Here is a 14,519-nt window from a genome sequence, read left to right as displayed (position 1 = left end):
TCCCCCCTCTCCTCCTCCTCCTTGCTTCTTTCTGCCTTTTTTCTAGCTTTTAGCATGTTATATATTTCTATAGCGTAACACTTCCTTGAGACTCTGCAGTAGTTAATTTGGGACATTTTCAGCAAATAAAAAATTTAAAACCACCAGTTTGTTTATAATGATTAGAATTATAATTTAATTATAAGAGGATAATATTGAGCAGCAGTTAAGGAGATATTTAACACTGTTTTTGTACTTTGGTTGTTTTGCCTCTACCCCATATATTTAAGCCAGTAAACTCTTCTCTACTCAATGACTTAACCCAATTTTTGAAAGCCAGTTCTTTCCTGAAGCCTCAGAAGGAAGAAGATTGTGATCTTAAGGGTGGGTAAATCTAATGAAAGTGCATACTAAAAGTTGAATTCATGTAATCATTTTTTCCAAGGCAAAATCTTCAAGGAAATCTTTCATTATCTTATTTATCCCTTTATCTGTCTCTCTCCTTTTATGTATATTATCTGTGTCTTTGGTGTCATGCTAACCTTAAGGGTCCTGGAACTTTCTAGTGCTTGTATTTAATAACAATTTACAAGCTATGCACTATCACTCAGGTTGAGTAAAGGCGGGCAAGTCTGAGGTCCAACTTAGGGAGAGATGGATCTGATGATGCCTACAGGCCCGTGTCTTCCTACAGAGTGGCTGGAACCAGGCAAGAAACAAAAAAGTTTTTGAAGTTCTATTACTAAGACCCTTGAATCAATTTGTATGCTCCTGATTTTATTTTCAGGAGTATTTTTGCACAGTAATATAACCTACAGAATCTTTTTGCCTGATTATCAGTTATATTTTTAAATTATAGAAGAGCATTTCCTGGGCTTCTATTGATTGCATCAGGCTATATTTGGTTCTATAAAAAATTCAACAAATATTAATTTAGTACCAATTATGAAGGAGACTAATCAATGCCTTAGAGGGAGAAGAAAATCAAAACATTATAAAATACCACTCTCATTTTGCAGGATTTTATAACCTAGCTTAAAAGTTGTAGAAAAATTGCTGCAGGAACAATGCAAATCAGTGTAGGTGGGTACTAAATGTGTGTAAGTTTTAAGGGAAGAGAATATTTATAGGCAGCCAGAGCTGCTTATGCATATACCAGGATGGGTTTAAATGATACATAGCAACCATTTTCTTTCCCTTTCCCTTCCTTTCCACTCCCCTCTTTTTCTTTTAAAACTCAACCTTTGGCTTTCAGATAGATTGTAATTTCCATCACTTAAAGAATTTTAGTGTTCTTGAACATTCCTTATCATCTCTGTGTCCTCATTGACTCTCACAGAGCCTGATGCAATGAATTCACATGGCTAATTGAATGGAACCCACACCCAGTGAAAGCCACCAAAACCTTGTGACTCTTTTCTTCCTTTCCAACCATACACCCTGCCAAATTATCTGAGTTTGGACTTTTAGGGAAAAAAGGAGTACCTAATGACAGTTGTTTTTTGTTAACTTGTCTGTGGCTCCCTTTGTTGTTGTCTTTGTTGTTCAGCTGTTAAGTTGTGTCCAACTCTTTGCAGTTGTATAGCTGGGGCTTTTGAATGCTTTCAAATTGTGGTGGACCATAAACAAATAGAGCTGGACCATAAAGAAGAACTGATGCCTTTGCATTGTAGTGCTGCAGAAGACTCTTGAGAGTCCCTTGGACAGCAAGGAGATCTAACCAGTCAATCCTAAAGGAAATAAACCTTGAATATTCATTGGAAGGAGTGATGATGAAGCTGAAGCTCCAGCACTTTGGCCAACTGATACAAAGAGCTGACTTATTGGAAAAGACCTTGATGCTGGAAAAGACTGAGGGCAGGAGAAGGGGGCCACAAAGGATGGTTGGATGGCATCATTGACATAATGGACATGAGTTTGAGTAAACTCTAGGAAATAGTGATGGATAGGAAAGCCTGGTGTACTGCAGTTCATGGGGCCACATAGAGTTGGATACAACTTAGTGACTGAACAACAACAACTCAGGGCTTTGGTGGATATTAAAAATGAATCATTATATTAAACTCCAAAAGCTAATTTTAGGAAAGTAATATAGCCAAAATAAGCTAAAATTATCCATTGAATAGGATAGCTGTAGTAAGTATTTTTTGCTAAAATCTTTTGACACTTTGCAATTTCAGTTCATTAATGTCACCTGGAAATTACTGATTGAGTAATTAAATTTTGTTTTCAATACAATATAAAAAAGCCACAGAGTTGTAAAATATTCCCCAGTGCCAACTTGGAAGTATTTTTGTTGATTCTCAAAAAAATGCCATTCATAAAAATATGGATGGTTAGTTGAATACATTTATCATCCAGACACCGTGACCTTTATTACACCTGTAGTTTCTCCATGCTCCTCTGTAGCCTGAGATATTTTCCACAAGTAAAGTTACAACAGAATGTCAAGACCACATTTAAAATCACCAAAAAACATTAAAATCCTTGGGTGTCATCTCATCTAAATGCACATTAACCTTTTTGTGATAAATTATTTGATCTTTTAATTATGTAGAATGGGCAACAAGAAAATCTGCTTGGTTGCCAAAAAGCTTCAATGTTTTGTGTGTGTATTCACATATGAAAGAAAGAGAAAAAGCAAAAGAAAACAAGAGTATGAAGGCTTTGAAAAGAAATAGCATTATTTCACCAGAGTGAACATAAATGCTGCCAGAGGAATCAAAATAATGAGTTTCAAGCATTGTTAGCCTCTACTTTTAGTGGAAACTCAAAAAACATGTTTTGTGAGGGTCATTTCCTAAGAATTTTCTTATTATTGAAATAGGTAAGAAGTAGGCATCTTGCATTTACCTTACCAGTAAGGGAAAAAGTGCTGCTTTCAAAACTTTGGGACTGGTACATGGTCATATATTTTGTAAAGTCAATGCATGATATACGTAATCAGCAGTTTAAGAATCTCACAGTTGTATCTATTTCTAGATGCTTTCAGATATCAAAAACAAAACATAAAACAAAAACTTTTAAAAATTCTTATTGCTTATTCTATATATTGGTCTTGTTATTTTGTTTCTAAAGAGAATACATAAAATTAGAAATACACATTTTGCTTTTTATCTGCTTTATAACATTTTTAAAAATTGACATTTAATTCTCTGGAATGTCTTTTCATTTTGCAGTGTTCTTAAATGATTCCCACTTAAGTCTACATAAACCCCTGGTTATGTGTGTCAGTGAAGATGCTGTCCACGAGACTGAATATTAACATACATGCATCCTTCTGCTTAATCCATATCACAATAAAAATAGACTTTAGTTACTAACATTTTTGCCATAGTGATTATAATTCTAGTGTAATAGACAGTTCAGCATAGAGGTCTGTTTGCTTCAGAGCTCACTGCATAAGAGAGCCTAAACTGTTGAAAATAAAACAGATGCCCTGAAAATTATCAGGCTTGTATTTAATTTATGCAGTTTTCCCATTAATAGCATTATCTATTTAACACATCCATTACACATCCTCAGTGTTAATTTAGACAGAAAAAAATGTAACAACTTCAAAAGGAAATCTTCCATTAAATTAAGGATATTGACTTTAATGGATGTCCCAAATAGACATGGAAATTAACAGGATGAAAAAACAAGTTGATTAAAAGTGGTCCCATTATAATTTGTTATGCCACATAGAATGAAAATATTAAGATGGAATTCACTAAAAAGATAGTGCCATTGAAAGCTCTTTGTACTCTAAATATATGACTTTAAAAGCTGTCAAATCATAGACTTTTATGTAAAAATAGGACTTTCTGAATAAATCTGTATCTTGCAAAAAAAAAAAAAATCTGGTATTTAGAAGGCTTACTTTATTTTGATGGTCAAGGAGTAGGAGTAGTGATCAACAGGCTTGTTTAATGTCATAATTTCAAAGAAATTCTGGACCTTCTCAGGGCAGGCAGAGTGAATTGTTGTTTTTTTCATTCCCCCTTCTCCTCTTTCTGCATTCCATAATTCACAAATAGCTATTACTATGTTCATCAGATTGCTTGAATTCCCTTTGAATGATTCATTCATTCTTTCGGACCTTAAAAATCTTTCTGTTTTTTGATCCTATTAAAGTGACAATATGCCTGAGTCATCAAGGAACAAACTCAATAGAAGTCCCAGGTGGCAAGGATTTTCCAACTGACAGGCAAGGAAGGGATGGGGTGAAAGTGAAAGCTGCTCAGTCGTGTCCAACTCTGTGGCCCATGGACTATACAGTTGATGGAATTCTCTTGGCCAGAATACTGGAGTGGGTAGCCATTGCCTTCTCCAGGGGATCTTCCCAGCTCACGTTTTAAACCTAGGTCTCTGACATTGCAGGTAGATTCTTTACCAGTTGAGCCACCAGGGGAAGAAAGGGATGGGGTAGGGAGAAGAAAAACAAAGACCAATGAAAACAGGCAGAGTATAGGACCTGAGGTGGAAAAACAGGGCTAAATAGGGTGAAAGGAAAGGTGAGTGGGAACAAACAATTCCTTCTCTACTATAATATATCTAGTTCAGCAATTTAACTGATAATCTTTTTAAACCACTGATTCACCCATTCAAACTGTTTTATTATATACTTAAAATTGCACTGGACTTGGGAAGGCACTGCAACTATAAAGATGAGTATAATGGAGCCCCAGGTCAGTCTAATGTAAAAAGGACTATAAATGTAAATTATTATATTTTAATGAAATTTAAATTACTCATTTATAGTATACTTACTGATGGTTTGCCACATACAGGGCACTGGCAGTAAAGCTGTCAAGCAATGTATCATCTTTAAGTAGCTATCTAGTTGAGGAAGACAGAAAATTAATTGTAAAACTCCACAATATCTATATGATATGTCATGTGTTGATAAATGTATACAGAAAATAAGAGCATAATGGAAGGGATGATAACCATGCTTATTGAAAAGAGGGGAGGGATGATTGGGGTAGGTTTCAAAGGATAACTGTAACATAAGCCCTCGTGAAGGAGGACTAAGACTTAACCAGGCAGAGAAATCTAGAGAAGTCACTGGACATTCTGGGTAAATGAGCACAGCAAATATAATGACTTGGAGGTGTTAAGCAACAGGATATAGGCAAATAAATTTAAAAGATATCTTAAGTTTGAATCATCTGTGCTTGTGGAATGTGTATGCAGAGGGCTTGGTGGTGGAGGCATGTTTTAGTGGGAGAAAACAATTAATAAGTAATCTGTTACTGGGTTACAGAACAAACAAGAGATGGCAAGAGTGAACATTGACATTTTAGGAATCAGCAAACTAAAATGGACTGGAATGGGTGAATTTAACTCAGATGACCATTATATCTACTACTGTGGGCAGGAATCCCTTAGAAGAAACGGGGTAACCATCATAGTCAACAAGAGTCCGACATGCAGTAGTCGTTTGAAATCTCGAAAACAAGAAAATGATCTTGTTCCTTTCCAAGGCAAACCATTCAATATCACGGTAATCCAAGTCTATGCCCTGATCAGTAATGCTGAAGAAGCTGAAGTTGAAAGGTTCTATGAAGTCCTACAAAACCTTCTAGAACTTACATTCAAAAAAGATACCTTTTCATTATATGGGACTGGAATGCAAAAGTAGGAAGTTAAGAAATACCTGGAATAACAGGCAAATTTGGCCTTGGAGTACAGAATGAAGCAGGGCAAAGGTTAACAGAGTTTTACCAAGAGAGGGCACTGTTCATAGCAAACACCCTCTTCCAACACATAAGAGGAGATTCTACACATGAACATCACCAGATAGTCAATACCAAAATCAGACTGATTATATTTTTTGCAGCCAAAGGTGGAGAAGCTCTATAAAGTCAGCAAAAACAAGACTGGGAGTTGACTATGGCTCAGATCATGGACTCCTTTTTGCCAAATTAAGAATTAAATTGAAGAAAGTAGGGAAAACCACTAGACCATTCGGTGTGACCTAAAACAAATCACTTACAATTACCCATCAGAAGTGACAAATAGATTAAAGGGATTAGATCTGATAGACTGCCTGAAGAACTAGGAATGGAGGTTCATGATATTGTACAGGAGGCAGTGATCAAGACCATCCCCAAGAAAAAGAAATGCAAAAAGGCAAAATGATTGTCTGAGGAGGACTTATAAATAGCTGAAAAAAGAAGAGAAGTGAAACGAAAAGAAGAAAAGCAAAGATAAACCCATTTGAAAGCAGAGTTCCAAAAAATAGTAAGGAGAGATAAGAAAGCCTTCCTCAGAGATCAGTGCAAAGAAATAGAGAGAAAAAATAGAATGGGAAAGACTAGAGATCTCTTCAAGAAAATTAGAGATACCAAGGGAAGATTTCATGCAAAGATGGGCACAATAAAGGGCAGAAATTGTGTGGACCTAACAGAAGCAGAAGATATTAAGAAGAGGGGACCAGAATACATAGAAGAACTATACAAAAAAGATCTTCATCACCCAGATAATCACGATGGTGTTGTCATTCACCTAGAGCCAGACATCCTGGAATGGGAAGTCACGTGGAAGCATCATTAGGAAGCATCACTACGAACAAAGCTCATAGAGGTGATGGAATTTCAATTGAGCTATTTCAAATCCACAGATGATACTGTGTAAGTGCTGCACACAATATGCCAGAAAATTTGGAAAACTCAGCAGTGGCCAGAGGACTGGAAAAGATCAGTTTGCATTCCAATCCCAAAGAAAGGCAATGCCAAAGAATGCTCAAGCTATTGCACTACTGCACTCATCTCACACACTAGCAAAGTAATGCTCAAAATTCTCCAAGACAGGCTTGAACAGTGCGTGAACTGTGAAATTCCAGATATTCAAGCTGGATTTAGAAAAGGCAGAGGAACCAGAGATCAGATTACCAACATGCGCTGGATCACCAAAAAAAGCAAAAGAGTTCCAGAAAAACATCTACTTCGGCATTATTGACTCTGCCAAAGCTTTTGACTGTGTGGATCACCACACACTGCAGAAAATTCTTAAAGAGATTGAATACCAGACCACCTGACCTGCCTCCTGAGAATCTGTACGCACGTTAAGAAGCAACAGTTAGAACCAGACCTGGACAACAGACTGGTTTCAAATCAGGAAAGGAGTACATCAAGGCTATATATTGTCACCCTGCTTATTTAACATATGCAGAGTACATGGATGAAGCACAAGCTGAAATCAAGATTGCCAGCAGAAATATCAATAACCTCAAATATGCAGATGCAGACCCCACATATATAGCAGAAAGTGAAGAACTAAAGAGCCTCTTGATGAAAGGAAAGAGGAGAGTGAAAAATTTGGCTTAAAACTCAACGTTCACAAAATTAAGATCATTGAATCTGGTCCCATCACTTCATGGCAAATAGATGTGGAAGCAATGGAAACAGGAAGACTATTTTGGGGGGCTCCAAAATCACTACAGATGGTGATTGTAGCCATGAAATTAAAAGACGCTTACTCCTTTGAAGAAAAGTTACGACCAACATAGACAGCATATTAAAAAGCAGAAACATTACTTTGCTGACAAAGTTCCATCCAGTCAAAGCTGTGGTTTTTCCAGTAGTCATGTATGGATGTGAGAGTTGGACTATAAAGTAAGCTGAGCATGGAAGAATTGATGCTTTTGAGCTGTGGTGTTGGGGAAGACTCTTGAGAGTCCCTTGGACTCAAGGAGACCCAACCAGTCCATCCTAAAGGAGATCAGTCCTGAATAATCATTGGAAGGACTGATTCTGAAGTTGAAACCCAATGCTTTGGCCACCTGAAGTGAAGAACTGACTCACTGGAAAAGAACCTTATGCTGGAACAGATTGAAGGCGGGAGGAGAAGGGGATGACAGAGGATGAGATGGTTGGATGGCATCACTGATTCAGTGGACATGAATTTGAGCAAGCTCAGAGAGTTGGTGATGAACAGGGAAGCTTGGTTTGCTGAGGTTCATGGGGTTGCAAAGAGTCAGACACGACTGAGTGACTGAACTAACTTACTTAGAGATCTGGCTGTTAATCATTAGTACGTGGTAGTAAGCCATGGAACAATGGACCAACAGTATAATATTATAGAACCTTTGGCTTGGGTAGTAAAGTGGTCTCATGAATGAATTAGAAGAGGGTCAGCAGAAGTCAGGAAAATCTTTTATTTCATAGTCCAGACTTTAGGTACTTTATGAGACGTGAGCTTACAAAAGAGAATGGGAATGATATCAGTAATGTAAATGGTCAAATAACAGTGAGGGAGAAGAATAACATGGGTATGAAATGAGGATTCTTGATAGTCAGGCTCTTGAAAAAAAGCAGAAGTAGATTTTAATTCCACAGAGTGTTTACTGTACATTTATCATTAATACTACACCAAGTAAGAATTGCCTTTTTGATAAAAAAAGAAAATATTTGGAGCACAGCAAAGGAAGAGCGACCTTATTTTCACACCAGTCATTCTGGATAGATTTGGTTAAAATAATATCCCTTTTGAGCTTGAATAAAATGCAAAAGGATGTAATTTCACAACCTTCTTTGGAAGACAGAGAGCAAGACCTAATATCTTTTTTTTTTTCCTTCCAATTAAACCCTAACTTTTCAGTTTTCTAGGTCATTTTTCTAAACTGTCCCTTTCTTTCTTAAAATCAGTGGCCCAAATACATAACTAATCAAGAAAGAGATTTTTACTTTTGCCCAAGCCTCTGCAGAATGATGCAGATGAACAAGTGCTGCCTTATCAGTCAATCTAGACATTTGCCCCAGTTCAGATCTTAAATAATCTTTCTACTTTAGTGCATGTCTGTGGCCAGGTGACCTTAACTTTGATATCTCTCAACAATCACAGGTAAGAAAGACACAACTAAATGGGTGTTAAGGGTAGGGTCTTCCTTGAAGTCCTAGTGTTACTTAGTAACCAAGCAACAAAATTCAGAATTTAAGGAACCAGGGCTTTAGGAGTTTAGCTCAAGCTTTTTCCAATACATCACTGTTCTCAAAGACAAAACACTTAGCCATTCAGTCTCTTTTATTATTTGATTTTTGTTGAACATTATATAAGATTTTATTTTTAAAAAAAAAAGGAGATGAAAGACAAGCACAGACTAAATAAAGTGCCTTGTGATTTGAAAGAAAAAGACATTAAGGGGAAAAAAAAGAAAGCTTAATCAAGGTCCTTGTTTACAATTGAGCTTTGTATGATCATGCTGTGTATTCCAAGCACTGTTTTGTCTTATTAAGTGATTATCAGCATTGGTATTTGAATTTTGTCTATATTTGCAAATGATGCTGACAGAAAGTCCAGCAGACATTTTGATTCAGTAAGTTTCATATAATGACATGTAACCTATTGTCTTACTTATATCAGTGAATGCTTATCATTAACAATACAGCATGCTAACTGGATTTCTTTTCCTTGCTGTTTCACCACCATTTCATCTCTATGTTTAACTTATTCACAGTAAGCTAGTAATATTTATTGGCACCATTTTATGCGCTACCATTCTTGGTAAATTATGAATGAATCTGACCAGGTCCAGGGCTTTCTGTTTTACAAAGTCTAGATAGACATTTAATCAACTAATCCCACTAATATATAATAACAAGCTGTAACAGTTGGTTTGAATGATAAATACAGGAAGGAAGCTGTGAGAGCTTATTACAAAACAAGCTAATTTAGACATAAGGGGAGATGAAATATCAGGAAAGATGCCCCAGAAGAAATAAAATTTGAGCTGAAAAATGGGAAAAAGTAAAACACAAGGGAACGAGAGGAGGGAAATAAGTGCAAATGAAGAAATCAGCATGTGGAAAAGTTTAGCTTTAGAGTACATCAGAATTACCTGGAAGGCTTGTTAGAACATACATTTCTGAGCTGCATCTTAGAGCTTATGATTCAGTAGGTCTTGGGAAGGGTCCAAGAATTTGAACAAAACACACTTCCTACAAGTTCTCTGGTGATACTGCTACTGCTGATCCAGAGATCATACTCTGAGAATCACCGGAGTAGAGAAATTGAGGGAAGGTCATTATGGCTAGTCTGCTGTAAAGAAGGAACAAGGGATGGAGGAGACAGAAATGTACAGAGAAGGGAAATGAATGAAACTTTAATAAGATTTTTTTTCGTAGCATTAAGAACAGTTGGGTTTTCTTAGTAGATTTTAAGTAAGTAACTTATTTGATCACATTTGTCTTTTGAAAAGATCACTGGCTTTATACCATTCAAAAGAAGTTGGAAGGTAAATTAGCAAAAATCATGGTGGAAAAGGAGTTCGGAGCTTATTCCGGGCATTCAGAGGAGAGTGATGGCAGAGTAACAGGAGTAGCAATGCAGAGACTGACAGAGATACAAGGGATATTTAAGAGGGAAAATCAATAAGACATAGTAATAAATTCAACATACGAGTGTTGAAGAGGAACAAGTCAAGATGACTCCAAGAATTTTACCTTCTAATGTCTGAATGGTGCTTTGTGCTACCACCCAGGAAAAACATGCATGTAAGAGGGCGAGGTTGGAGGTAGAGGTGATGAAAGGAATAGTAGAATTAAGATATTGAGTTTTTTATTGTTGTTGTTGTTTGAGTAGAAATATCAAATGGGCATTTGGATATCTGACCCAGAGCTCAGATATAAAGTATGTGCCCCAAATACAAATTTGAGTGTCATTGACCTATTAATAGATTTGAAGTTTTGTGTATGAATCAAATCACTTAAGTTTAAAGTATACAATGGGAGCATGAAAAGGCCTAGAACCAAGTTTAAGGAAATAAAACTTGACAGAAAAAAAAAAAAAATGAGGCAATAAAGAAAGTTGAGAGATTGTAGGAGGAAAAAGACAAAATTGCTGTTCAGATGCCTAGTCATTTTCATATTGATGCTATGTATGTAGTGTTATTTCCCATTTCTGAAGGTGTTTAGAATCCTCTATTTAACGTCAGTGCTCTGATGTTTTACCAGCATCTACTGAAAATTTTTATCTTTTTAAGTTTTTGTTCCTTCTTAAAAATTTCTAATTGGTAGTATGATCTTATAGCCTGAACTAGGATATGTTTATACTTGAAAGTGAAATTGCCAATATATATGCTGGATAAACAGTTCTAAACAAGACTGACCAGGGCAAGCTGGAATATATGGTCTTTCTACTTTAGTGATATGTTAGATCTTCTGAATTAAAGTTTTAAATTTTCTGCTTTATAACCTCTTATTTTCAGTCATTTCTAGGGAGTTTCTTTGAGAGTAATTAAAGCATTAAAGAGTTTATTGGAAGATTTATATGTGGACAATTGTTTCCTGGTAGTTTTACTGTACAGAGATCTGGAGGAAAACATTTTGGGCGGTGGGGACTCCTCCTTCCTCCAAATACCATTCTTTCAGTGATTTTGCTTGTTTGTTTTCTCTGTATAGTCAGTACTTTATTGAGCAATCTTCAAGTCTCCAACCTACTTCCGGAGTGCATCGGCAGAGGAGGGAGAAACCTCTGAGTTCAGGATGTCAGTCTCACTTACCCCACGTTTCAGTCTGACGCTTTGTTCCTGTACTCAAAAGGGCCTGTGGCTTCCACATCCAGAACCTCTGCAGCTCTGCCATCTGTAAAAGTGTTCCCTTGCTTCCTGAAATCAGAAGAAGTAGGACTTTCAAACATAAATTTAATCTCCCACTTAGGGCTTCCCGAGTAACCCAGCTGCTAAAAAATCCACCTGCAATGCAGGAGACCCTGGTTCAATTCCTGGTCAGGAAGATCTGCTAGAGAAGGGATAGACTACCCACTCCAATATTCTTGGGCTTCCATGGCGGCTCAGCTGGTAAAGAATCCACCTGCAATGCAGGAGACCTGGGTCTCCAACTATCCACTATAATTCTGAATGGACCCTTAGATTGTCATTTCCTTCACTCTACTAAATCATTTACCACTCCTTTCTCACTTTTTATTGTACAAAACTGTGGAAGTCATATTTTGGTCATGATGGCTGCTTATATTTTGATATTTAAATCTTTTTCCACTTGAAATTAATTTTGGAATACAACATTAGGTAAGATTCTTCATTTTCTTTCTGCTAAAATAATCATTGGTTCTAATTTAGCTACTTACTCATTATTTTCCTATCACTTTGTGATTCTAAGTTTTATAAAGATTTATCTTCACTTCTTTGGGTTTGAAAAGCTTTTTCTCAATGTTTCACGTGTATTAAATGAAATATAGTTAAACATAAAACTATATAGTACATCAATTTGAAGATGTTACTAATGCAACAGATATTACTGTACTATTTCCTTCTCAAATGTTTTAATTAGAGTAGTAAAATGCAACTTTATAAAAATGCTGAGTGACTAGAAAGTAAAAGAAAGCTTTACATTTTTTACCATTGCTTCATTTGTTCTGTGCTGTATTAAGCAGAACCTCTTTTGTCCTTTTCTTGACATATGATGATGACATGACTTCCCTTCTGATTTTAAGACTTTATCAACTTATAAAAGCCATTCACTGTGACTTCTCTTGGTAAATGGCTCATTATATTTTCCAAGACACTGTTGTTTTACCATCTTTGAAAACAAATAAAAATGACACTTCTAAACACTCCACTAAAACAAATTAGATTTATTCTGAAGAGTTCAGTGAACAGCATTTTGAATGAGATCCATAATGGGCTTTTTAATTAAAAGAATATAGTCATTTCATAGAGGCAATTCTCATTAGCAGAGCAGTACTGAGATGACCATTTCATTCTAATTGCGCTGTGTGTTTATATAACAGGGCTCATTTTAGGGTTGGTTTGAATAGATTTATATATAATCATGTCTTGACACCCTGTGCACATATAAAAGGTAAATATTATTGCTTTCTCAAAGACAGTAGTCAAGTGTGTGTGTACTTAGTCACTCCAGTCGTGTCTGACTCTCTGCAACCCCATGGACCATGCCCCGTCAGGCTCTTCTGTCCACAGGATTCTGCAGGCAAGAATACTGGAGTGGGTTGCCATTTCCTTCTCCAGTGAGAAAGTGTGAAGTGAGTGAAGTGAGTGAAGTGAAGTCACTCAGTCATGTCCCACTCTTTGCGACCCCATGGACTGTAGCCTACCAGGCTCCTCCATCCATGCGATTTTCCAGGCAAGAGTTGCCTGGGTTGTCATCTCCTTCTCCAAGTGGTGTCAATTGAAACAAAACATTCTCCCAGTAATTTATATTAGGTGATAGAGAAATTAGATTTCATATATTGTTTTTTATTAAATACTTGGCTTTCATTTTATTTTTACCTTCAGTATGTGTCTTTAGAATGTATTTCCTAAAAATTCATATGTTGAAACCTAAACTCCCAGTGTGGGAAAAGTTGGAGATAAGCCTCTAAGGATATCAGTTCAGTTCAGTCACTCAGTCGTGTCCGACTCTTTGCAACCCCTGAACCGCAGCACGCCAGGCCTCCCTGTCCATCACCAACTCTCGGAGTCCACCCAAACCCATGTCCATTGAGTCAGTGATGCCATCCAACCATCTCATCCTCTGTCGGTCCCTTCTCCTCCTGCCCTCAATCTTTCCCAGCATCAGGGTCTTTTCCAATGAGTCAGCTCTTCACATCAGGTGGCCAAAGTATTGGAGTTTCAGCTTCAGCATCAGTCCTTCCAATGAACACCAAGGACTGATCTCCTTTAGGAAGGACTGGTTGGATCTCCTTGCAGTCCAAGGGACCTTCAAGAGTCTTCTCCAACACCACAGTTCAAAAGCATCAATTCTTCAGTGCTCAGCTTTCTTTATAGTCCAGTTCTCACATCCATACATGACTACTGGAAAAACCATAGCCTTGACGATATGGACCTTTGTTGACAAAGTGATGTCTCTGCTTTTTAAAATGTTGTCTAGTTTGGTCATAACTTTCCATCCAAGGAGTAAGTGTCTTTTAATTTCATGGCTGCAATCACCATATGCAGTGATTTGGGAGCCCAGAAAAATAAAGTCAGCCACTGTTTCCACTGTCTCCCCATCTATTTGCCATGAAGTGATGGGACTGGATGCCATGATCTTAGTTGAGCTTTAAGCCAACTTTTTCACTCTCCTCTTTCACTTTCATCAAGAGGCTCTTTAGTTCTTCTTCACTTTCTGCCATAAGGGTGGTGTCATCTGCATATCTAAGGTTATTGCTATTTCTCCCAGCAATCTTGATTCCAGCTTGTGCTTTATTCAGCCCAGCGTTTCTCATAATGTACTCTGCATATAAGTTAAATAAGCAGGGTGACAACATACAGTGTTGATGTACTCCTTTTCCTATTTGGAACCAGTCTATTGTTCCATGTCCAGTTCTAACTGTTTTTTCCTGACCTGCATACAGGTTTCTCAAGAGGCAGGTCATGTGGTCTGGTAGTCCCATTTCCTTCAGAATTTTCCACAGTTTATTGTGATCCACACAGTCAAAGGCTTTGGCATAGTCAACAAAAGGTTAAATGAGATCATAAGGGTGGAGTGATCTCATAGGGTCAGTGTCCTTATTAGAAGAGGGCTCATTCACTCTCTCTCTCTCCACATGAATGGACTGAAGAGGCCACGTAAGATGGGAAATGCTGTGATCTACAA

The sequence above is a fragment of the Dama dama genome, chromosome 11, assembly GCF_033118175.1.
Source record: "Dama dama isolate Ldn47 chromosome 11, ASM3311817v1, whole genome shotgun sequence".
Taxonomy (NCBI): Eukaryota; Metazoa; Chordata; class Mammalia; order Artiodactyla; family Cervidae; genus Dama; species Dama dama.
Note: the sequence above shows the minus strand (reverse complement) of the source record.